The sequence below is a fragment of the Periplaneta americana genome, chromosome 5 (genome assembly GCF_040183065.1).
Source record: "Periplaneta americana isolate PAMFEO1 chromosome 5, P.americana_PAMFEO1_priV1, whole genome shotgun sequence".
NCBI classification, from domain to species: domain Eukaryota; kingdom Metazoa; phylum Arthropoda; class Insecta; order Blattodea; family Blattidae; genus Periplaneta; species Periplaneta americana.
In genome coordinates, this window is record NC_091121.1 from 159,549,659 (window position 1) to 159,576,986 (window position 27,328).

Genomic DNA, 27,328 nt, shown 5'->3' on the forward strand with positions numbered 1-27,328 from the left:
TTAAGGCGACTTTGACTGTATACGCTTGGTTCTGTGAGGAAAACAGTTGGAAGTTTACTAGTAGAGGGGGTGGGAGTGAAGTACATTAAAAAACTCAGGTACAATAAAAATTGAAGTAAAAATAAAATTATGTTCCTGTACAATTCATCAATAGAGCTACACAGACTGACTTTGAGTACGTCTCAGAGTTGGGGTGAGTTGACGCAGTGTCTTTCGTTCGTTTGAACTCATGCTTTTCATCACGGTAAGTTAGTCCTCAGCATTTTAGTGGTTGAAAGCTATTCATTTGACTTCCAAACACAACTATATGTTGAAGAAAAATTCAAATACATCATTTTCTTTGTCACACAAAAATTGAGGACTGATTTTTTAAAACTTGCTAACTGCAAAATTTGCAAAATTGAGATTTTGGTGGATTCGTTAACATAAGACATGTCTCTACACGATGTTAAAGGCATCTGAGTAAAATTGAATTATTTCTCTTCATTGTAGTGTGTTAAAGTGTGATCGTTGCACCTATAACCTACTTGTCTCCATTCAGTTTTTTGTGTCGCCTGTAAAATTTAGTTTTTTTCATTTAGCAAGTTTTGCAAAAAGGGTCCTCAATTTCACTGTTTTAAAGACTTTTATTTTCTGTGAGTAGAAAATACATCTAATATAACATTGACAAATATCAGCCTTTTTATTTCACTATGTTAATATGATGGTGTATTACGTTTTTGCTTTACATAATTTTTCATTTCATATGTTGTTGCAGTGAATATCAAACCTCATTTTCAAATTTTCAAAGGAGAATAATTGCTTGTTGCTAGAAAACACAGCCTAATATCTAGAGAAACTTCTTTCCACTTCTACAGGAACATTGGCGGCATATTTGAAAAACTTTACACAAGTATTATCTATCTCAAAATCTGTATCATTATTACAAATTTCCTCATTTGAAATTGTCATATTTCGTGCTCGGTATCTTGCTGTTATTCTTCTTTATAAGAAGTTGAATGTTGCCTGTTACGAATGGCAGTATTCGGTCGCAATGTAACCGATCAACTAATGTTCACTCCTGAATGAAACACATTGAAATCAACCACATCAACGCAGTTACGTACCGGTACCTAAAGTCAGAGGCTCATGAAGCTCAATGTAACGGCATACAATTCTTAGCCCTATTAATCAGACTACAGATGTATACAACAAGTTTTTTTTCCTCCGACACATATCGTCAAGTGATATGTAGTGCCTGATAAATAATAGTTGTACATATAACTCGCGCAAGAAACGATTACCGAAAACCAGTGGAGGCGTTGCTGTCTGTTTTGACGTGTGTATGTAGGCACGCCGAGGGGGGAGAGGTGCGAGCCGACGGAAGTACTGTCCCTTCCAAGAAGATGAACAAATGAGGACATCGCTGTAGAAATAAAGAACGTAGCAAGAGAAAAATTCGTAGCTAATTAAACGCGCAACATATGTTTACGAAGGAAATAATAATACCGTGCGATACAAGACACGTATTCACATGCAATGGAACAAACTAAAGTCGTAATCACAACGCAAGACTGATTCTTTCGATGTTATTTCTCTTGCGACTGTACTCTTGAATATCATTCAAGTTATCTCGTGACCTTTCCTCTCGCCGCTCTTCCTTATCGCAGTGTTTGATTCGCATTCTTTCCGTCGGTAATCCGTACTTGCGAGACCTATACCAGCCAAAACCTCAGTCTGAGGATGCTATTATGTGTAATAAATATTACTAGTATTTTCTTCGAAACATATGCGCACTGGAACAAAATGTTAGATGTGCTTTCTATTCATACTAAGTTAAGGCTTCGCTCCATAAAAGGACTGTCATTGAACACCTTCCATTCTGTTTATGAGAAAAATTAAGAAACTAATATAGTATTAAATATACATTTTCCGTCATTGTATTACAACACCGTAGTTTCCTTCAGCGTTCTGTGTTAATTTGACGTTATCGATCACATTGTTTACACTTTCACCGAGATTGTAATGCTCAGTGATTAATTTCATAAGGCCATTACGTGGCGAGATTTTGTGCTATAGCTTCTTTCTCCCAACTCATTTGACCCAAAATTGATTCCTTAGTTGGCGAACTTAAAATGTTTCGTCAAGTTTCAAATTCTACTGAGATGATAGAAAGATTGCACTTGGATTTTTAATACTCATGGTTTGACAATAAATGTAATACAACACTATCTACAAATCAACTTTACTATGTTTATTTCCTTCCTGTTTCATTTTCGACACGTATTTTCCTGAATATTTTGGAACAGCTTCCCGAAAGAGCCAGTATTTTTTATTAGATAAACGGTACCAAATTTCACTCACGTAAATAGTAATTATTATAGTAGTAGCGCGGTATGTAAGAAATGTGGCAATTTTAATACTATAATTAATTTACCGTATTTTCTCGAATATCCCGCAAATTTTATTTTCGAAATAAAGTAAAAAATTCGGTTGTATTTGTGTTTGTTTTTTATTTGTCGTGAATATATTTGTTGAAAGTTTTATTTTTCTAAAATTTGTGTTTGTTTCTTTATTTTATGAATTAATTATTTTTGTCTTCTCTTATTTTTATTTGAGAATATACGCTGTATTAAATAGGTTAATATAACATTAATAAAATCTGTAAATTCCATCGGATTTTGCTCATTCTTTCATAAGGTGTTAAATTCGTGTGTCTATAACAGCATCTATCATAGGCTTCGAGGTTCGATGCAAAGGAAAGAAAAAAAATGAAAAAGTTATTTTTTGTGATGGGCTACTCCTGACTGACGGTGGTCTTGCGGTGTTGCATGACACAGCATCCCATATTGCACTGTCCAAAAGCATTGCAGGTTGCTGTGTCCAGCCTTTTTTTAGAAACAAAATTTTCCTTTGGACATTTTCGCCAAACTTTCATCTTAATTTTGGGTTTCCCTTTTAACAGATATGTGTTTCCCTAATTTCTTGGAATTCCTCCGCTGATACCAATGAATTCGCAACGCACAGAGGAAAAGATTATTGAAGAAAAGTGCTATACGCTCTTCGGTTACATTCACTATTAATGATTTAATGATTCGAAGTTTTCAGTTTGTAACATAAGAATAATATAACGTATTTACAAATAAAATCGGGTTCCCTTCCAGATCTATTTAGGCTGCGTGGTTATTTAACTGTAATTGGTCATTAAATATTAATATTCATATAGATGAACAAACAAACATTTCATTATATTTAATCTGAAATGAAACGAATTTTTGTAGCTTATCTAAATACTTGCAGCATAATGATATAATAATAATATAATAATAATAATAATAATAATAATAATAATAATAATAATAATAATACTCATTTACAAATGGTTTTAAGGAACCCGCAGGTTCATTTCTATCCTCACATAAGCCCGCCATCGGTCCCTATCCTGCACAAGATTAATCCAGTCTCTATCATCATATCCCACCTCCCTCAAATCCATTTTAATATTATCTTCTCATCTACGTCTCGGCCTACACAAAGGTCTTTTTCCCTCCGGTCTTCCAACTAACACTCTATATCCATTTCTGGATTCGCCCATACGTGCCACATGCCCTGCCCATCTCAAACGTCTAGATTTAATGTTCCTAATTATGTCGGGTGAAAAATACAATGCTTGCAGTTCTGCGTTCTGTAACTTTCTCCAATCTCCTGTAACTTCATCCCTCTTAGCCCCAGATATTTTCCTAAGAATCTTATTCTCAAACACAATCTCTGTTCCTCTCTCAAAGTGAGAGTCCAAGTTCCACAACCATACAGAACAACCGGCAATATAACGGTTTTATAAATTCTAACTTTCAGATTTTTTGACAGCAGACTAGATGAAAAGAGCTTCTCAACCGAATAATAACTGGCATTTCCCATATCTATTGTGCGTTTAATTTCCTCCCGAGTGTCATTTATATTTGTTACTGTTGCCCCATGATATTTGAATTTTTCCACTTCTTCGAAGGATATATCTTCAATTTTTATATTTCCATTTCGCAGAATATTCTGGTCACGTGACAATGATATAGTAAGTCTTTTCGGAGTTTACTTCCAAACCTATCTCTTTACTTGGTGCAAGTAAAATTTCCGTGTGTTCCCTAATCGTCATTCTCATAGACAAGAAGCTGATGTAACCCGTTTAATTCCAAACTCTCTATCTTAATAATAATAATAATAATAATAATAATAATAATACAATAATAAGAATAATGATAATATAATAAATAATGATGATAATGATAATAACAGAGGTAGATACTGTTTTATTTTTTATTTTAAATAACTTTTCACCATTTGTGAGCTGCCACAAAGGACAACGAGTGCTTTAAGCATATAAATATGATTACAAGTTCATTGAACCATGGATTTTGTTGGAAAATGAAACTCCTACGAATACAGGGCTCAAATAGATTTTTTAATTAGTAGAAAATAATATACCAGCTTCAGAGCGAGATAAGTACAGTATTACGAAAACGTAAAAGAGCTAATGAACTTCGAATTTTAATTTAATTTCTAATATAGGTGGTGCTACGGTAGAGCAACTGATTCTCTCAAAGCAGCTAACGTTAAAATCGTAATAATATATGAGTAGATATTCCAAACCTCTTAAACACATCTTTCATGAAAAGAGTAGCGTTGCCTCTTACTCCAATCAGAATTCCACTTTCGTAGAGTGGCTTAGGAAATATATCGGCTTTATTTTTGCTCGCAATGGCTATTTTTAAGTGCGAGACAGTTTGATCAATACATATTGGTTAATATCGGCTACGGCGAACCACAGTCCACAAACACTGCTAGTGGGCGTTTGTTTTTTTATAAGCTTTTAATTAGCGGGGTTCTTTCAATAAGTCCGGCATATAACCATAAAGAGAGGTGAATAGCCTTTGAGCAGACTGTGTATTGATTTATGTGATATATAAAAATGAAATAATTTGGAGAAAGAGATTGTATAGCAAAAACGATAATAAAGAATCATCTCTCGGTTTACATCAGCTACTTGTTTATGGGGATGAGGTGAATATGTTAGTAGAAAATCCACAAACTATTAGGGACAATAGGGATATTACATGAAGCTAATAATGAGATAGGTTTGGAAGTAAATCTCGAAAAGACAAAGTATAGGCCTATAATTAAGTCTCGTGACCTCAACATAATACGAAATGGGAATGTAAAAATTGGAAATTCATCCTTTGAAGAGGTGGAAAAAATGCAATTATCTTGGAACAACAGTAACAAATATAAATGACACTCAGATGGAAATTAAACGCAGAGTAAATATGGAAAAGGTCTGTTTTTATTTTGTTGAGAACTTCTATCATTTAGTCTGCTTAAAAAGAACTGAAAAATAGAATTTATAAGACCGGTTGTTCTGTATGGTTGTGAACTTGGAATTGGACTGTTCCAGAATAAGGTCCTTAGGAACATATTTGGAGCTAGGAGAGATGAAATTGCAGGAGAATGGAGAAAGTTACACAACGCAGAACTGAACGCATTGTATTTGTCACCTAACATAATTGAAGAGTCCACTGCAAGAATGATGGATGTCATGTGGAATACGTTTTGCAGGAAATGCAATTGAAAGTTTGAAATGCTTAGCGCTCAAAGCTTAACTGTGATTTTCCGATTATTACTGGACAATGATTATCAGTGTTAATGCCATATAACTCTGTATGTACATCCTATATGTCTTAAGCTATGCATTGACAGTCTAGGTTCATTTTCGACAAGAAAGTGACATCCATCATTCTTGCAGTGGACTCTTCAATTAGGAATATTAAATTCTGACTTTTGAGATGGGCAGGGTATATAACACGTATGGGCGAATTCAGAAATCCGTATAGAGCAGTCTTGCGATGGTGACTAATAATTTCGAGTGAGAGCTCTTTTATGCCCGCTGCGCGCGCGCGGAGCTCTTTTACCTGTAAACATTGCTAAAGGATGTACAGATCTTAGAACACAGCGCATCATGTCGGAACGGAAGCGCTTAAAGCTTTCAAGAAAGAGTGGAAGATACAATATTTATGCTTCGAACATGGTGATGAAGTCCAGTGTTTGTTGTGTAAAGAAATACCATTTGCAGAAAAGCAACTTAAAACGGCATTATGAGTCGCAACATGAAAAAAAATATATAGGCATTATTCAGGAGAAGAGAGAAATAAATTGATTTCGGAATTTACATCGAAGGTGAATTAAGTTACATTTGGGTCAGTAGATTGTATCTAGATTCCTTTTATTTCTTTATTTTAAATGTATTGTTGATGTTTTATTTCTTGCTTGTTCCTGGATATTTACTTTTATTAGACTACGTGTTTCTTTAATTTACAAATAATATTTTATCTTTGATTGCACTTTAACTTATACTATTTCTAAGCTCAAAAAGCTAAATCACTTTTATTCCAATAACTATTTTCAAGATTTTGAGCAAATATGAACTAAACATTTTGAAAACTTTGATGCAAGGAGCTTTTTTAGTAACGTCAATAAAAAATATATATATAAAAATATAATTTAAAAACTATTAGACCTAATTGCACCAAATTTTGTACAGATGATATTATTATAGATCTGTTTATATAGTTTAAATTTCACAAATTTTGGCCGAAAATTGTGGAAGTTTTAAAAATCATACATGTACCCTTAAATGATTGACCCCAAAAATTACGATGGCTCTCAATATCTTAATTTAATCAATTTGTTTTTTCGTGTTACGTGCATCTCACAAATCACTCTAAGAAAACTCACTACATAATCACGACTGGAGAGTAAGGACTACATTTTCACAATCACACAATCAATATACTCTATTTCAATCAATATTGTCATTATTATTTCTTCAACAAATACTCAAAAGTACTTAGAGATCACACACGTCGAGCAGGTAGACCCTATTAGTTTCTCCTAACCAATGAAGTGAAGTATTTACATAATAAATAATTGCTTCTAACAAAAAAATGGTTTACATACAATTAACTTTTCCTATTTCTCTTTTTGTTTCTAAAAAACCCTTCCCTTTGCGATTTGTTTATATATGTACATGTATATTAAATAACTGAGTAATTAGCCCTATTACATAGCCAGACATTTAGTAACGCAAGTTATTGTAATAATTGCTACCTTTAATTGCTGCATGTGCATGTACATCCCTGATGTCTACGTTACGACGCTACGTAGTGGATGCGCTATGCGCTCGTGATCAAAGTCGAGCTCTTCTAACGTGATTGGGAGCTAATATCGTCTCATCCCTGGTATAGAGTATTAATTGGGAGACCTGAGCTAGGGCCTCCATATTGGGTTACAGATTGAAATAAGGCAAAGTGGACTGTACGTAGTAGGCACATCTATTTGTAAATAATTTCGTAACTGTACAAAGTAATATATCTTTCTACGTAATTTTTTTACATATACAGTTTATTTGTTTGTCCCATTTTAGATGCTTTTCATTAATGATTTCTAATATTTAACTTCTGAAGATTCATTTGTAATTGGACAATTATATCAAGTTGCGGAACAACCAAATTTATGTAGTTTAATTTTTAGGGAATAAATAGGTAATTTATAAGTTTCACTTGTTAATGAAAAGGAATAACTGTAGTTTTAGCAGTGTTAAGAGAAAGAATGATGTAATGAAACCATTATTTGGTGTAAAATAAGTGTCGTGACAAGTTTCTCTCCTAAGCAATAATACTGTATCATCTACATAGTAATACAATGCACCTTTGTGGTTTTATAAATCAATTGCTAATAAAGCATTAGTGTATATCAAGAACAAAATATGACCAAGAACTGTACCCTGGGGGACACCAATATTAAAATTGCAAAGTTCACTAATAATATTTTTTTTTTGTCATATGGAGTCGTTTAGATATTTTAATTTTATAATTTCATAATGAGTAACTTATTTCAAACTGACATAAGTAATCTTGATAAATAGAATCATTACGGTGTCCTTATTACCTTAGTTTGTACTGCGATATTTCTTAAAGCATTTTGAAGAAAAAATCACAAGTGAGTAAATTAATGTCATAAAGAAGTACATTTGTATGTTAGTTATAGAATTACACATAAAATACTTTTACGGGCATAATGTTGTAGTAATAAGTTTCGAGGAAAGTATGAATACAACATTACAAAGCAATTTTATTTCTCTTAAAACGTCGATTATCCAATCTCCGCTTGTTAAATAATAGTCAGTAAAATGCTCTTTGTTATTATGTCATGTTTTTTTACGAAAATTTGGAAAGAATTTTCGATGACATAGTTGCCGCCCGCGAACATATTTTGTTAGGTAGATGTTAGGGTGGGATCGATAATAAAGTACGATAAACTTCACTCATTTTATAACGCACATTTCAAATTATTTTTCAATATTTCTGGACAGACACACACTGAACCTCGTCTCGTAGAATTCCATTGACCTGGTTCGTCCGCATAGGAACGTACTAACGTACGAAAATATCCAGATGCTCAACAACCATCTGATTCAACAATCCGTAAGTTGGTAGTGAAGAGTTGAGAGAAACCGGCTCATTTCAAATAAAAAGAACGGGCATAATTTGCGTTGAAACTAAGAAAGACTCGAAGACATACTGTACATGTAGGTTATAGGCTAGAAAAGCCCCCTACGAAATCATTAAGAAAGTTAGCTCAACTGGCAAATGTATCGAAGATAGCAGCTTATTTCGACGAAAACTTGCTGTTTCCTTTTTTTTCTAACTCAGAGACTGTCGGATAATATAAAAATTCAAATTTAAATTTAAAAATCACATTCTAGTTCGTGGAATTGCTTGTTGAACACCTGTCAGGTTGCGCAACTTCGCCTTAACCCATGACATATAGTAAATATTGTAACTATGCTGTTGTAAAATTGAAAATTAATATGTAATGTATTTATTATTATTATTATTATTATTATTATTATTATTATTATTATTATTATTATTATTATTATTATTATTGTCAGTTATCAATATCATCATTGCTATCTCTGTTTCCTTTCTTTTTGTTGTATTAGCTCGATGAGAGCTCTATAATCTACTTTTGACTCTGTTGACCCTCTATAGGGCTTTAACTTAATTTGTATCATTTTCATCAGTGTTTGTATTTCTTTTTTGTATTTATATGTGCTATCTGGTAGGATGGAAGAGAAGGCCTTATGGCCTTAATCCTGTCAGATTAAATAAATTATTATTATTATTATTATTATTATTATTATTATTATTATATATTCCTCTTATTTCTTATGTAACAAAGTTTAATCAAACTTACAAAATATGGCCAATGGAAACGATGAAAGAATGAATAGTGTTTAGTTCAAAACTTAGAATTGGCTACATGAAAGCATTCGTTGAAATAGGTTACGATTAATGCTGTATAATTATTAGTACGAAATTATGTAGCAACTGTTCACTTTCAGAGAAGTGCAAACATTATTCTTATAATATCAGGTCAGGACTAATTGTGATTCAATCTGACACATTTGAAGCTAATAATTATAATTATATATTAGACAGAAAGTGAAGTATTAATCAAACTCTTGCATCTGTTGTTTCTTCTGTCGGACATAAGCAGAGATCGAGACAACTAAGTGCTAGAATGTAGCTGAGAATACATTTTACGAGATAAAAATGTCTCTGCACTACGCACTGTTTATAGAATTAAAATTCGAAGTGTAAAACTGAAATTTCTGATACTGAAAATATCCATACACTTGAAATATAAGCCATTGTGCATGACTTTCCGGGAAAATCTGATAATTGACAGAAATATATACTTTATTGCTAATCACAATATTTCAATAAAACGCTTCATTCCGTCTGCATTTTAAATCAATTTTTTAAATGATTATGAACAAATTTGAGTTAGTAAGTCTGCATTATCCAAAAATTAAGAAATGCAAAGATAGGAAATTTATAAATATATTTTTATTCTTCGATATTTTCGACATAGAAGTAACAGCTACAGGATGTACAGTTGTGGCAAAAAAAACCGTAGCTGATACAAAAGAATCCTGTGTTGTGCATTGTGTCAAACTGTGGTAACTTCAATATGGATAGTGAAGCCAGAGGTATATACTTCTAGTTATTGTAAAAATACGCACTTATCTTTGCCGAATAGAGGTAGAAATGTAATACTGATGTCAGATGAAAATAAAACTCTCAAAGTTTTTTCGTCTGTAAGTTTGAGGCACTGAAGGAAACAAAAGACAGTAAGAATCGAACAAATGCAATAAATTTCATTGTTACAATTAATTATACAAGATGGATGTGTTTTTTTGATTAGCTAAACTTGAATATGTGACTCTGAAATCGGCTACAAGGGTCGGTCCGGTTCCCCCCCCCCCACAACTGTAGTAGCATAAAATGCGAATTTGAAAGTGTACAATAATTCCATTAGGTCCTCCACTCTTCTGTAAATTTTAATATTATTAGTAAAGAATACAATATTAGCATCATGATCATAGATTTATTTTATAAGCATTATCACTATTTGGTTCCCCATGCTTACAGAAGCCCCTAGTAGACTATACGAAATGTAAATGTAATAAATTTAAGCCATATTATTTATATGAGCAGATACGTCCATGCTATTTACAGATAATTAATTGAATGACGTGTAAATATGTACAACCAATTCGTCAAAATGTTTTAAACTTGTCACAAGTACAAGAAATATCCGGTTTGTAGAAGTTTTAGTACAGAATTTAGAGATGTTATGCAACTATTCGCATTGCAATCCAAGAAAAACAGGATCTTGAAATGCTCTGTCAACTTTAGAGAGATTTATATTCTAAATTATAAAAAATAACAATGTTTGTAAGAAACACTAAAATATTCTAACTTTAGCATCACGTCATACATGTTTCCTTTAAACGTTTACTTCCGAAGTAACAAGAAATCAGACATCGCATTCAGTGTTTTAGAAGGCCTATCCTGAGTTCAATAGTAGTATAATGACGTGAATTATAGCTTTTTCAGCTTTATTTCTCTTCACATTACTCAATAATAAAATAGTATTAAACGACACCTATGAAGTCCAATTACATCACATTTAGTTGAAGGTATTAGCGTATCTTTAGACGAGGCCACTTTCAGTGGCGCTGCTAAATTTTTGTACAGAATTTTTCAGTCTTCCAGTGTACATGGCTATAGAAGCACATACACTTTTGGCAAATCTGCTCATACGGAGAAAGAATAGACGTAAAAATAGAAGAAGAGTCTGGGTTCATCCATTAGTTTGGGGAGATTGAATCGAGGACTATTCCATACCTTGTTTGGTGATTTACAACAGGACGATAAAAAATATTGATTTAAAATTACGCAAATGAGGAACGATATGGCATAAAACATATTTTTGTTTACTTTTTAAGAATTCAAAATTAAATATAATAGGCACCAATCATAGCACGTACGCGTAACTGAACCAATATACGGTACTATAAATAGGTGTCTGTAGAGCAGCGGTCGTCAGCACAGAGCACTCTGGGCTAGCGTCTCTTACCCGCGGAGAACACAGTGCACCATGGTGCACTCGTAGCTGCTAGCGGGTATGCTCTCTACCTCTTCCTGTTGCACGACAGGGCACACGGGACGGCTCCGTTTACCCTTTGCACATTTCAGCGAGTGCTGACGACCACTGCCGTAGGGTAATGGCAAAGTCAAGGGCCGTGGTGTAATTGAACCCAGGTTCGAACCTGAGATCGGCTAATTTTTCATCTCTTTGTTAAGATTTTATTTAGTACATTATTTTAGATGCGTTATTTTATTGTAACGTGAAATAAAGGGGATTTTGCTGCAAAAACAATATATCCGTAATTTGCACTACTTTACTTTCCAGGCTGGATTTGAACCTGCTATGCCGGAAAGCAGTCTGATATATATTTATTCTTCTGGCTATGGCAGTGACAGAAGTTTAAGTAACTTTCTCATAGAAGACAAGAAATATTTAATATAATGACATCTTAAATTATGCAGAAAGAACGGTGCAGATAGTTAAACTATGTTTTGTACAAGAAAGTTAAATAAACATATTAAGTCCACACCTGTGGGGTAACGGTTAGCTCATCTGACCGCGAAACCAAGTGGCCCGGGTTCGATTCCCGGTTGAGGCAAGTTACCTGGTTGAGGTTTCTTCCGAGGTTTTCCCTCAACCCAAATAGGAGCAAATGCTGGGTAACTTTAAGTGCTGGACCCTGGACTCATTTCACCGGAATTATCACTTTCATCTCATTCAGACGCTAAATAACGTGAGATGTTGATAAAGCGTCGTAAAATGACCCACTAAAATAAAAAAAAATTAAAATATTACATTTTGTAATTATGCTAGTCTCACTTCTTTACTCTTGCGTAAAACAATGAGTGTTCAGATTTGTCACGAAATATGGTCTGTCATGCATAGAATCACTGACATGCCTGGATGTGGTCTTTTTCGGGGTTCTCCTTAACCCATAAACAGTAAATGCTGGGTAACTTTCGGCGCTAGACTAATTTCGTTGGCATTATCACCCTTATTTCACTCAGACGCTAGATTAGCACCGCAGTTTATAAAGCGTCGTGATATAAGCCAATAAAAATTAGAAAAGTTATCTTTTATTTATTTGCGATAGTGATGCTTGCTGACAAATGTCATTGCTACCGAGTAATTTGACCTTCCTCTCAAATTGGAGTAGCGGATTTGGCGCAAGTTCTCTATTATTACAAGTACCTTCAACAAAAATGTTAACATCATAATGCGTAGATTCAATTTGGAATTACTTAAAAATAAAATAGAGAATACTAGGTCTCTTAGCGCTAAAATATCATCTCTCTATCACCATCTTCATGAACGCTAGATGACATCGCAGATGATCTAGCGTGTTAAGTAAGAGGTTCTAGAAACAGTCAGGTATAAATAAAAATTGTATTGTAGTATCGAATCTCTTCCACGCGAACCTACAGCTTAGATGTGTAAAGAAATTGAAGAGTCCACTGCAAGAATGATGGATGTCACGCAGTTTATAAAGTGTCGTGAAATAAACTAATCAAAAAGTAGAATAATTATCTTTTTGTATTTATATGAAATATTGATACTTGTTGAGAGATGTCATGAAAATGAACCAAGACTGTCAATGCATAGCTTAAGACATATAGAATGTATATACAGAGTTATATGGCATTAGCACTGATAGTCATTGTCCAGTAATGATCGGAAAATCACAGTTAAGCTTTGAGCGCTAAGCATTTCAAACTTTCAATTGCTTCTCCTGCAAAATGTATTCCAAATGACGTCCATCATTCTTGCAGTGGACTCTTCAATTAGGAACAAAAGACAACGCTTGATAATAACGAAAATGCTTAATAATAGGCATGCTAAAGTAATTGATACATTAAATGTAAACGTTGGGTTAAATCTTAACCCTAGCATTACCATGGTTAGGCAAACATTTTCCACACTTTTTACTATCTAATTTTTGTTTGCAATAAATTAAATCTGACACTTTTCACTCTCCTACATTTGTCTCTAATATGCTAAAATATGTAAGTGTACACATTCATTTTGTTCCGCTTTAGATTTAAAATATAACAGATTAATAACAGAAGTATTTGTTGGAGGGCAGCTTTTATCCACCCTTGGTGTTTCATGTGACCTAACGTTTATTTTTTCAACTTTAAATTCTGTGATTTTTGTCCATTGTTATAAATGTTTTCAATGCCGTTAGGCTATTAAACTATCAAAGTTATTTGACAAAGATCTTTCATAAAATATATATTATAAAATATAAGACAGTGTAATGAGTTTTCTGTTATAAAATATTCTTTGATAAAAGTTCTTCTATAAATTGTAAGTGTATCCTCTTATTTTTTATAAATAATTTCTATACCTTGAAACAAATATGGCGGAACGCAGATATAACTGGACTGTTGCTACCACAAAAATTCTGATATTGGAGTATGAAGGAAATGAAATGTTGTAAATAAATAATTTGTATAATATTATATTAATATACAACAATAATAATATTTATAATTTGTATAATTTTCAAGTCCTCGCATTTAGCTCTTTCAGTAAGTTCTGATGAATAGGTAGTACCTCCCTTATCACGTTTTGCAATCCATGGTTTAACATACAGGCTTTTCTTTTTCATGATTATGCGTATTGTAATAATTGAACTAATTGCAGCTAAACAAGCATAATACTGTTCTTCATTCCTGGTGTTATAAACTTAACAAGTAAATATTAGTATCAACAAATCATGAACTTAACGCGTAAATATTAGTATCAACAAATAATCAACTTAACGCGTAAATATTAGTATCAACAAATCATGAACTTAAGGCCTAAATATTAGTATCAACAAATAATCAACTTAACGCGTAAATATTAGTATCAACAAATCATGAACTTAAGGCCTAAATATTAGTATCAACAAATAATCAACTTAACGCGTAAATATTAGTATCAACAAATCATGAACTTAAGGCCTAAATATTAGTATCAACAAATAATCAACTTAACGCGTAAATATTAGTATCAACAAATCCTCGAAACTCGTATTATCTCTTGTGCAATAAGTTTTACGTGCGCTTCTGTTCCTAATTTTATGTTATCTTTGATCAAATCTTTTATAAAAGATTTAATGTAGTATAATATACCTCAAATTCTTTCTTTTATCAAAGATCTTTCTTAAAATATTTTACCATATTCTTTGTCAACAACTTTGATAGTGTAATAGCAGCCTTCAAGCCGTTGATTGTTTCAATTCTTCACCTTTCCAGTTTCTTGTAGTGTAGAATTTTTGTTTGCAATAAATTAAATCTGACACTATTCACTGTCCCTCTATTTGTCTCTACTGTGATAAAGTATAAGTGTACACATTCATTTTGCTTCGTGTTATATTTGAAATATAACAGACTAATAATAGAAATATTTGTTGGAGGGCAGCTTTTATCCACCCTTGGTGTTTCATGTGACGTAATGTTTTTTTTTAACTTTTTGAACTTTAAATTCTGTGATATTTGTCCATTGTTACAACTGTTTTCAATGCCGTTAGGCTATTACACTATCAAAGTTCTTTGACAAAGATCTTTCATAAAATATATATTATAAAATATATGACCGTGTAATGCGTTTTCTTTTATACAATTTTCTTTGATAAGAGGTATTTTATAAAATGTAAGTGCATCTTATCTTTCATAAAAGATTTTTATACCTTGAAACAAATATGGCGGAACGCAAATATAATTGGACTGTTGCTGCTACAAAAATTCTGATATCGGAGTATGAAGGAAATGAAATGTTGTAAATAAATAATTTGTATAATATTATATTAATATATAACAATAATAATAATATTTATAATACCCACCGGCGTGGCTCAGTCGGTTAAAGCTCTTGCCTGCCGGTCTGAAGTTGCGCTCGGGCGCGGGTTCTTTACCCGCTTGGGCTGATTGCCTGGTTGGGTTTTTTCCGAGATTTTCCCCAACCGTAAGGTGAATGCCAGGTAATCTATGGCGAATTCTCGGCCTCATCTCGCCATCACCAATCTCATCGACGCTAAATAACCTAGTAGATGATACAGCGTCGTGCGTTTCTTTTTCAGGAACATGTGTATTGTAATAATTGAACTAATTGTAGCTAAACAAGCATAATACTATTCTTAATTCATGGTGTTATAAACTTAACAAGTAAATATTAGTATCAACAAATCATAAACTTAAGGCCTAAATATTAGTATCAACAAATCATAAACTTAAGGCCTAAATATTAGTATCAACAAATCATAAACTTAAGGCCTAAATATTAGTATCAACAAATCATAAACTTAACGCGTAAATATTAGATTCAACAAATCATAAACTTAAGGCCTAAATATTAGTATCAACAAATCATAAACTTAAGGCCTAAATATTACTATCAACAAATCATAAACTTAAGGCCTAAATATTAGTATCAACAAATCATAAACTTAACGCGTAAATATTAGATTCAACAAATCCTCGAAATACGTATTAACTCTTGTGGAATAAGTTTTACGTGCGCTTCTGTTCCTAATTTTATGTTATCTTTGATTAAATATTTTATAAAAGATTTAATGTAGTGTAATATACCTCAAATTCTTTCTTTCATCAGAGATATTTGATAAAATATTTTATCATATTCTTTGTCAAAGAACTTTGATAGTGTAATAGCAGCTTAAAATCGTTGATTGTTTCAATTCTCCACCTTTCCAGTTTCTTTCAGTGTGGAAGCTTGAGTTCGCAAAATTGGTATTTTCTTTGTCGGTGTTACTAACAACTACTTGTTTTGTGGATAATAGTGGGGCTAATATTTTGTGCGAATGTGAGATTATAGTTCTATTGGAAACTGATTTACCGGCGGAGGTGGAGAAAGAAAGTGGCTGTGAGAAAGATAATACGGAAGTACTTGGTGAAAGGTGAAAAAAGTTCTATTTCAAATTCTAGCTGTCAACAAGAAAGCTGTTCACAGTTTCACCAGAACTAATGTCAGATGTTGAAATTGTGGACTTCATTTACTTGAAAAACACCCAGATACTGAAATTTTGTGTGCTAGAACATTTGCTCAAAAATGACGTAGAATTACTGAAATGAAAAACTGATGTAAATTTTTCAAAGTAATGTAAAATTTTTGGAGATAAAACTTAATTGAACAGATTTTAATTAAAAATAAAGAAAGTAATTGTTGAATGATAGTACAATAATACAATTCTGTTACACTAGAAGTAGGATATTTAAATATTTTTTGGGGGGGAAATTTTTAGCCTCCCTTGGTAATCCATGTCACAAAAAATATTTTGATAATTCTAGGGTTAAGGTAACATCGTGCGAAGAACATAGTTGTGCATTTCGAAGCGTTATAAGTTTTGATCACATATTCTAACATTAAATTACTGATATCTACTCACCTTTTAATGAGCCTTAATTCTTCATCCTCAGCTGCTGTGAGTCTTTCTCATCCGCTAGCCCACATGTGCGATTAAATTCCCCACGATAACGACTTCAGTTCAGTTAATTCACGAAACGAAATCGTAAAAATTTCACTTCAGTTTATTTGGAGAAGGAAGTATAAATTTGCGATATATAGTACACTTAAAGCACAGTTATATTCGGTGTTTTGCAATATACGTCACACAAATGTATTTACGAGAACACTTATTTTAGAACTTTTAATACTTATGGAAAGTTACACAACACTTGGGAGACAAATGTCAGTTACTCTAAATATCGATGATAACCTGTGGTTATTATTTTACAGTGAGTAAGTTATTCGGATGTTTAAATCCTATTTAAATTCACACAAAAAAAGTTTCATATTTACATTTAAAAGCTGATATTGGTTACTCGATGCTTTTCAATAAGCTAAAAGACATTAATTCATAAGATTTGTCCAGGTTAGAAAGGGGAGTTATGTGCAAGCAGTCTTCTGTGAGTGTGTGATGATGGATTAAGTACGGTGTTGTGTCGGTTGCACTGTTTGTCGTCGGAACTTGCGAGTGACTAAGCGGGTAACAAGTCGACGCGAGGCGCGCTCTCGTGGGGCGCCTGTCCGACAAGTAGGCAGGCAATACGCGGGCGACCGTCTTCCGCCCGCTACTCGTTCTCCCGCCTAATTTCGCGTACAGAGCCGAACTATTACGAACTCTCACGAAATGTCGCCACTTCAATGAAATCGACTCTGACTCTGTTCCGACATCCTAATCGTTACTCGCACGAAGCATGAATGACAGGCTATTTAGCGACGCCGTCCCACATGCCTCTTATTCTTCATTCAAATACTTTTTTTTAGTAGGTTATTTTACGACTCTGTATCAACATCTTACGGGAATTTTGCTGGAAGCAAGTAAAGAGATAGGTTTGGAAGTAAATCCCGAAAAGACAAAGTATATGATTATGTCTCGTGATGAGATTGTTGTACGAAATGGAAACATAAAAATTGGAGATTTATCCTTCGAAGAGGTGGAAAAATTTAAGTATCTTGGAGCTACAGTAACAAATACAAATGACACTCGGGAGGAAATTAAACACAGAATAAATAAAGGGAAATGACTGTTATTATTCGGTTGAGAAATTTTATCATCCAGCCTGCTGTCGAAAAATATGACAGTTAGAGTTCATAAAACAATTGAATCGCCCCATGCAGAGAGGGCTTCAGTCCATTAGACCTAGTTTTGAGAAAACTAAAGAAAACATTCTGTACACTGTATTCCATTCTGCACAGAACTCTGAGCCTGACGCTTCAGTTTCTGTCTTTCGAAGCACTGGACTGAATATCTTTCTGCACAGGCCGATGGAGCCACCCATAAAGATATGATTTCCATCGATATTTCGTTTTTTTTTTTTTTTTTTTTTCAAAATTTGTGACTGAAGCCCTTTCTGCATGGAGCGATTCAGTTATATTACCGGTTCTTTTATATGGTTGTGAAACTTGGACTCTCACTTTGAGAGAGGAAAATATTTGGGGCTAAGAGGGATGAAGTTACAACAGAATGGAGAAAGTTACACGACACAGAACTGCACGCCTTGTATTCTTCACCTGACATAATTAGGAACATTAAATCCAGACGTTTGAGATGGGCAGGGCATGTAGCACGTATGGGCGAATCCATAAATGCACAGAGAGTGTTAGTTGGAAGACCGGATGGAAAAAGACCTTCGGGGAGGCCGAGACGTAGATGGGAGGATAATATTAAAATGGATTTTAGGGAGGTGGGATATGATGATAGAGAATGGATTAATCTTGCTCAGGATAGGGACCAATGGCGGGCTTATGTGAGGGCGGCAATGAACCTCCGGGTTCCTTAAAACCCAGTAAGTAGTATCAACATCTTAGGTTATTTAGCGTCTGAATGAAATGAAGGTGGTAATGCCCGTAAAATGAGTCCGGGGTTCAACACTGATAGTTACTCAGCTTCTGCTCGTATTGGGTTGAGGAAAAGCCCCGGAAAAAAAAACTCGCGCAAGTAACTTGCCCCGACCGAGATTCGAATCCGGGCCACCTGGTTTCGCGGCCAGACGCACTAACCGTTGCTCCACAGGTGTGAACTTCAAATACAGTATAATCCCTCGATCCGGCACCAAAGGGACAAGGTTAGTTCCGGATAAGAGGTTTTTCCGGATAATTGAATAAATTCCGGTATATACAAAAAAAAAAATTCGTATTTCTTGGTGCCAAATGTTGGAACTGCAGCCTTGTGAAGCTTATTTCTCATCACTTGCTCGTAACTGAATAAACATAAAAAGTGTGTGGATTTTCCTTATTGAAACACATCCCGCTACACAAATAATAGGCCTACACTAATTTTAGTTTCGAGTATTCACTGAAAATTAAAGTTCTTGCGAACTTCCTAATGTGGCAACACTGACAGTCCGAATATAATTAAATAAACATAAAAACTATGTGGATTTTATTTATTAAAACACATCACAAAACAAAATAATACACTAATTCGAATATTCACTGAAAATTAAAGTTAGTTGCGAACTTCCTAATGTGGCGACACTGACAGCCCGGATATATTTAAATAAACATAAAAACTGTGTTGAAACACATCACACAACACAAATAATACATTAATTTCATTTTCGAATATTAACTGAAAATGAAAGTTAGTGCGAACTTCCTAATGTGGCAACACTGACAGCCCGAATATAATTAAATAAACGTAACAACTATGTGGATTTTCTTTATTAAAACACATCACACAACAGAAATAATACACTAATTTTAGATTCGAATAGTCACCGAAAAAGTAAGTTCCTACGAACTCCCTAATGTGGCAACACTGACGGTCCAGACTGTGGCAATGTGGCAGATTTATTATTATTTTTTTTTTTTGCCCAGAAAAAAGAGCCGATGTTTTGATATTGCCGGTTACGACGGATTTTACTGTCCTAAGTTCGACTGAACAGAATTGAAAGTTCAGTCCAATAAGGGTAGTGGGTGTGGCAGGTGAAATGAATACAAATTATTATTGGTTATCCATCAACGAATGCAGTACTGTACTTGCATGTCCTGTCCGCTCCGAGACTTGTGTATGCGCTGCTAGTATCACAGTGGGTATCGACAGTTCCGTCTCACAAACGGCACAATTCTCAAATAGAAAAAGAAGAGTTCATTAATTTAAAATCAGTGATTAAATATGTGATATCCTAATCAATAAAATATTCTGTTTTCCTTTAACAAAAGTATCGTCCACACTTGTGGAGTAACGGTTAGAGCGTCTGCTCGCGAAATCTTGTGGCCCGGGTTCGAATCCCGGTCGGGGCAAGTTACCTGGTTGAGGTTTTTTTCCGGGGTTTTCCCTCAACCCAATATGAGCAAATGCTGGGTAATTTTTTGTGTTGGACCCGGGATCATTTCACCGGCATTATCACCTTCATCTCATTCAGACGCCAAATAACCTAAGCTGTTGATAAAACGTAGTAAAATAACCTAATAAAATAAAAAATAAACAAAAGTTTCACTACAAGACACAGAACCAATTCCCATTCAAATGGCAAACCCACTTCTTAGTGCCCGTATAGGGGCGTGTCTAATTCTCCTATGTAAGTCGAACTATAGGATGTCGAGCTTAAGAGCTTCCACTGTACTTAAATGTAGCAATATGGCGGAGAAGAGGAGAAAAAGACTTCTATGTAGTATATTAATCTAATATATTTAAGGCCTTATTAACAAACCGTGTATAATTTTTATACGAGGCCTATGCAAGGGTTGGGACCGAAAACGTTGCTAATAAATCGTGCTTAAGGGATGGATGGATATTTCTTTGCTGTAGTTATACATACGAAAACCTCCGGTTTAAGAGAGAGAAAAATGGCCGCGTCTTTAACAGTTGTTCGTATCGATGGTCATTTCATGATTATAGTTGCGATGATATTATATAACGATTTTGATGTTTGCCTTGTAAGCACTGTAAAATCAGAGTGCACAGAATAATTAGAATAATATTGATGTAGCTGTACTTACTCTCAGGGTTAGGGGGATTTGCCCCCGTTGGGAAGTTTTCCCCCTCTCATAAATTCATATTAACATCCCTGCCAGGGATATCTTCTATCCCCCTCATAAAATATAATTGTTTTAATACGAGTACCGTCAACACCGGCTACTCGGACCCTTAAGGTGTTACTTGAACCCAGAAAAAAAAATGTTTAATTACCATTGGAGTAACTTAGGTGAAAATATTTGTACAGATGAAAGTTTGTAGAGAAAAAAAACACAACTTTCGACACCTAACCGTTATTTTACATCGACGAAAACATTTTTTTCTTCTGGGTTCAAGTAACACCTTAAGGGTCCAAGTAGCCCGCGTTGACGGTATATGTACGGAACTTTATCTTAATATATAAAACTGAATGTGGGTATGTATGTATGTATGTATGTATGTATGTATGTATGTATGTATGTATGTATGTATGTATGTATGTATGTATGTATGTGTGTGTATGTTCTCTATACAAATCTACACGCTTTGACCAATATGTGCCAAAGTTTGCACATTTAACCTTCATAACCAGGAGAAGAACATAGGCTACATTAAAATTGTGCAAATGGAAGTTGAGTTAATTAAAATTATAAAATATAAAAATAAATAGATCAAATCTTCATGTATAATATTAAAATACAAAATCTTCTACAGTCAATTGTTCTTTTACTATTGTCTGTTGTATTCAACTTCACGAGGCCTTGGAAATTTTAACACGAAATTAAATTACATTGTTGTTACAGATCGCGAAGGCTAAAACTAGATAATTCATGCAATATATTTACTCAGCCCAGGAATGTATTATGAATTTCTCAATGCAGTTGTACATAGTGAGCAGACTGTGTTGTATCCAACTGAATTCTTGAATTCTTTGAAACCACAAGGATTGCTATCATATAATTTAATACTTAATATTGAATCATCAATAGTACTATTGTGAAACACTGGCCCACCAAAATTATGCAATGAAACAAGAATTGGTGTGAAAAAACTCATTAAGAACGTAGTAATAGAAGTGACAATATTAACTGGCAAAACGAAAGAAGATGTTTTTATCCACGCATTCTTATGATACCCACTAACATGCGTTTCGATTTTAAGTAACAGCAATTTCAATGCGACTAGCATTTGTAATGATCATATTAAAATTAAGCTCAAGGACAGTCGCTCAAACTTGCAGACATTAACTTAAAAACTCCGTGTTTTTCACATTCTCAACTATATTTTGTACAAAGAAGTAGGAAAAAAAAAAAGATTTTACACACATCAAAAAGAAATCCAATGATACTTTTGTCATATTGCTAATGTAGTATGTGAATGTACATAAGCCGATTGAAAATAACACTGTCAGGTCAGATAGTAAAAATAAAAATAATATCATACTTCTCTCAAAATATTGTTGCTCATGTCCGCAAATGTGTTACTGCGAAATTCTAACTGTATAATCACGTTAAAAATGTAGTATGTTATGCGTTGTGGAAATAATCTCTTAATTTATAGAAAAAACTTATATACGTCTCTCAGAATATTAGTCTCTATTTTAAAAAATGACTTATTGCTTGTTTATATTGTATCTGTATTCTGTGTATGAAATAAGAATTAATATAGGCCTATTATGTTGTGAATTTGTGAGATAGAGTTTCTCAAGTCCTATTAAAAAAATAAGCATGCAGAAATCAAGGGGTAAAAAATTGTCCAATATAAATTAAATTATATATGTATATATTGATTCTTTGGTACAACCAGTTTAATTAAAAAAAAAAAAAGAAGCGAAAAGAACAACTCGGGCAACGCCGGGTGCTTTCAGCTAGTAAAATATAAAGTAAGCAAAAAAACTAATATTGATTTATTATCACTGGCAACCTGACAACAATCAATAACTTAGGAATTACACATCTTACCTTAAGCCTGTTCATGCATATAATAAAATTCTTATGATCAAGACGCAAGACAAGCAACTCAGTGTGACCAAGCGTTGAGCCGTATCGAATGAGGATAATAAGAATTTCATGTATGGCATTCTCTATCTAGGATTCTGTCCCCCCCATCAGAAATCTTAATTCGCATCCTGCTTACTCTTTGATAAAAATATGGCGTGATAATCGATCAGGCCCAGTTGTGCTATCTATACTTACGCGGCACACTAGCGCCGGTTGGAATAAAGAATCTCAGTTATTGTTACCTTTCGTAATAAAATAATGACGAGACTATGACTTAGTTACATAAAAGTTGTACTGTTATACACGACAGTGAATATTAGAAATTTACACACTACTGGTGCAAATTCTCAAGGGGCATTACATATCAACGGAAGAATGAAGAGACCACCGGAGTAGCTCAGTCGGCTAAGGCACTTGCCTGCCGATTTGGAGTTCGCTCGGGCGCGGGTTCGATTCCCGGTTGGACTGAATACCTGGTCGGGTTTTTCCGAGGTTTTCCCCAACCATAACGCAAATGTCAGGTAATTTATGGTGAATCCTCGGCCTCATCTCGCCAAATATCATCTCGTATCACCAACTCCATCGATGCTAAATAACCTCGTAGTTGATACAGCGTCGTTAAATAACCAAGTAAGATAAAAGATTGTCGAGTATTATTAGGACCACTAAAAGATGGCAGTGGTATAAAGTTACCTGAGCTTTCTCATGAAAAAGGTGCAATGTGATTTCCCTCCGTTATGTGTCGTATTAATAGTGAAGTTATGACAAAAGGCATTATTGATTATATTCCGTGGTGTTTTCTATAAAACAGGAAGATCAGCGTAGGTAAATCCTATAGGCAACATAATACGTAGCCTAAATAATGTAGGGCTATGAATCACATAGAAACGTAACTCGGGAGGAAATTAAATGCAGAATAAATTTTGGAAATGCCTGTTATTATTCGGTTGAGATTCTTTTGCCATTCAATCTGATGTCAAAAATTCTTAAACTTAGAATTTATAAAACGGTTATATTACCGATTGCTCTGTATGGTTGTGAAACTTTGACTCTCACTTTGAAAGAGGAATACAGATTAAGGGTGTTTGAGAATAAGGTTCTTAGGAAAATATCTGGGTTAAGAGGGATGAATTTACAGGAAAATGGAGAAAGTTACACAACGCAGAACTTCACGCATTATATTCTTCACTTGACATAATTAGAAATATTAAATTCAGACGTTTGAGATGGGCAGTGCATGTAGCACGTATGAGCGAATCAAGAAATGCATATAGTGTTAGTTGGGAGACCGGAGGGAAAAAGACCTTTGGGAAGGCCGAGACGTAAATGGGAGGATAATATTAAAATGGATTTGAGATATGATGATAGAGACTGGATTAATCTTGCACAGGAAAGGGACCGATGACGGGCTTATGTGAGGGCGGCAATGAACCTGCGGGTTCTTTAAAATCCATTTGTAAGCAAGTATTACCTCTAGATGACACAGTTGATTTGTTTTAAACTTTTCATTTCCTAGGTTAAAAATCGATAAAATAGGAGAAATGCCATTAAATTTGCACCTTTTACTGTAATTGGCATGAAAATGCAGAATAAAATGCAGCCTACTGACATCCGATTAGAAAATAGTTTTATTTTGACCAAGATTATTCAACACTAGCAAAATTTCTGTTAGGTCTATTTACAATCATATCAGTACAACGATGTCAATATAGAACGTATGGTAATCATGATGAAAGTCGGCGAATTCAGTTTCAAGTGATGAGGTTGATTTTCTTCCAGTCTGAAAAACCACTTTAATGGAAGTATTTGCAGAAAGTAGCAGATCTGTGGATAATAAATGGGTCATAGTACCTACGAAAAGTTTATGGACTTAATACCTTTCATAAATTGTGAAGTTTGTCTGTCTCTCAGTGTGTTACTTTCAGTAGTATCATCAAACTATTGATAACGATTGGCGGAAAGTTTTCGTAAGTACCATCAATTCAATTATAAAAATATATTCGTAAAATTGTTCAAGATCGAAAGTTATTCATTAATAAAAGACTGTTCATAAATTTGACACTTTGTACATTTCTACTACTGTATTAAGTATTATTGTTCTTCCTGTGACACATATCGTCCAGTGAGATGTTTTGCCTGCTAATAGATGTACATATCAATCAGAACCTCAATCAGAGGTAAATGAATGATGAACATATCGAATGTTGAGAGATGTGCAGTGTAAATAATCTGGAAGTCACATATAGGCCTGAAAATTAAATCGGTAAAAATAGAAATAAAGATGGTAGTAAGATGGAATAATGCTGTAGTCTCCATGTTGAACGGTGAACATACATCACTATTGGAATCATATGGATCTCACGCACTTTTCTTTCGAAAAACTGAAACTTGAGTAAAACGTAATGGAGTTAATACACTAAATAGAACAATTTTAAAGGCATGTTGGGTCCGATAAGTATAATATAAGTATCAAATGTGTGTAGGTTTATTACAGTCAAATTACTTATCAATAGTAGACACGTTGAACCATTAAAATATTACATGAAATGGTATATAATGTTTTTGACAAACGTTTTCGCCATAACCATGGCATCTTCAGATCATATTAAAAAAAAACGAAAACACATTATGAACACTTAAAAATATCCAGGTTAAAAGAATCGTAAAATGTTTAAAAACTGGTGTGGTAGGCGGTTAGAACACATGCCATTAAAAATTATTACTGTAGCATGAAGTTAACACCTTGAATAGGCCTACCACACCAGTTTTTAAACTTTTAACGATTATGTTAACCTGAATATTTTTAAGTGTTCATCATGTGTTTTTGTGTTCTTTTTTAATATGACCTGAAGATGCCATGGTAATGGCGAAAACGTTTGTCAAAAACTTTTATATACCATTTCATGTAATATTGTAATGGTTCAACGTGTGTACTATTGATAAGTAATTTGACTGTAATAAACCTACACATATTTGATACTTAAATAGAACAACACAAATTATGTGTATAAAATACAATGTAATACTACAATAGGTCAGTATTTGACAGGAGTGTTGTAAGATTTATATTCACTATCGGCCAGTTTCTACAAACTCATGACGTAGCCATGAAGAAACTATCTCATGATTAAAATTTATAGAATGATAACTTTTTGTGTGTCTTCAAACGAACAAGCTAAATTTATCCTTGAGTAAATTAGTTCATTAATCTGCCAATAGAAGACTAATAGTCTAATCAGGAAGACTGTTCTTGAAATTGAGCACTTTTATTGAATTCGGAGGGTTATGATTTGCGTGATTGTTACTGTTTACTTATTTTATTCTGGTTGCATTAGTAAGTAATAATTGGGTTAGTAAGTTAATAGCCTATTCCAATTGAATCATATAAACACAAATAATTGCTAAGTAAATAATAAAACAACATATTTTATCAGGTAGAATTAACTGGCCTATAATATTATTATTATTAACATTCCTAACCATAATCACATCTTATGGATTCCATCAATACAACCCAATACATTTGGTAACACAGAGATGCGATGAAATTCTTGAGCAATGGTTTGAGTTTCATTCCCTGTGGGCATGGTAGTACAGGGACATCACTTTATTTTTACCAACATTTTTAACATTAACCTGGCTATACTCGGAAACACTGTTGCCCCCTTCCATTACAGGAGTTTGATGTTACTACTGCAATATGTAAACAAATAATTTTACTAGCTATAGGAGGAGAGAAAAGTAGTGTATCCATTTATGTTGTAGTAGAGAAATACGATATTACGATTTTCAGTTTGATCATCACTTTTACGTAATTTATCAAAATACAGTGGAGTAGTAACATTTTTTTTTTTCAAAACTCAACTTTTCAGGCGGCTATGTTCGTTATATAATGTCTACTTTATTTAGAATATTCATTATTGATGTTAACATACAATATAGAGAGTGCATTTAAATTGAGGAGGTCATAAGTAAAGGGCTATAAGTGCACTTAAGTTACTTTTGAGAAAATGAGGTTTAAATATTTAAGCTTTCGTAAAATCGGTGAAATTTTTATTTAAATTTTAATGTGTGATGCGATTAAAATATCCCTTTGCCACTAAAATTTTAGATACTTTTTCTTACACTGGATGCACTTAACTCATGTTATTACAAATGTCACTAGCATTCCTTTGCTTCTAGCCACCTCAATTCAAAATAAGCTAATCTGAATTTTTAAACAAGTTGCTGCAATGGTTGCCGTTCATTACAATGCAGGCTTCAATTCTTTACGCATATTATTAAAAACATTTGAAGCATATTCTCTGAAATTGAATTTATCGATTCTTGAATATAATTTTTTAGCACGATATTATTAATATAGGTTCTTTCTTCTATAGAAAACGCAACCATA

General features: G+C 33.6%; 1 protein-coding gene across 1 annotated transcript in view; it reads right to left on the reverse strand.

Moving 5' to 3' along the window:
- LOC138700254 (neuropeptide CCHamide-1 receptor-like) overlaps positions 1-17,558 on the reverse strand; it is a 1,055,160-nt gene extending 1,037,602 nt beyond the window's left edge. The window contains exon 1 of the mRNA XM_069826747.1: positions 16,919-17,558. The gene's annotated coding sequence lies outside the window, so the exon portion shown is untranslated. The remainder of the gene's footprint in view (positions 1-16,918) is intronic.
- Positions 17,559-27,328: the final 9,770 nt, after the last annotated feature.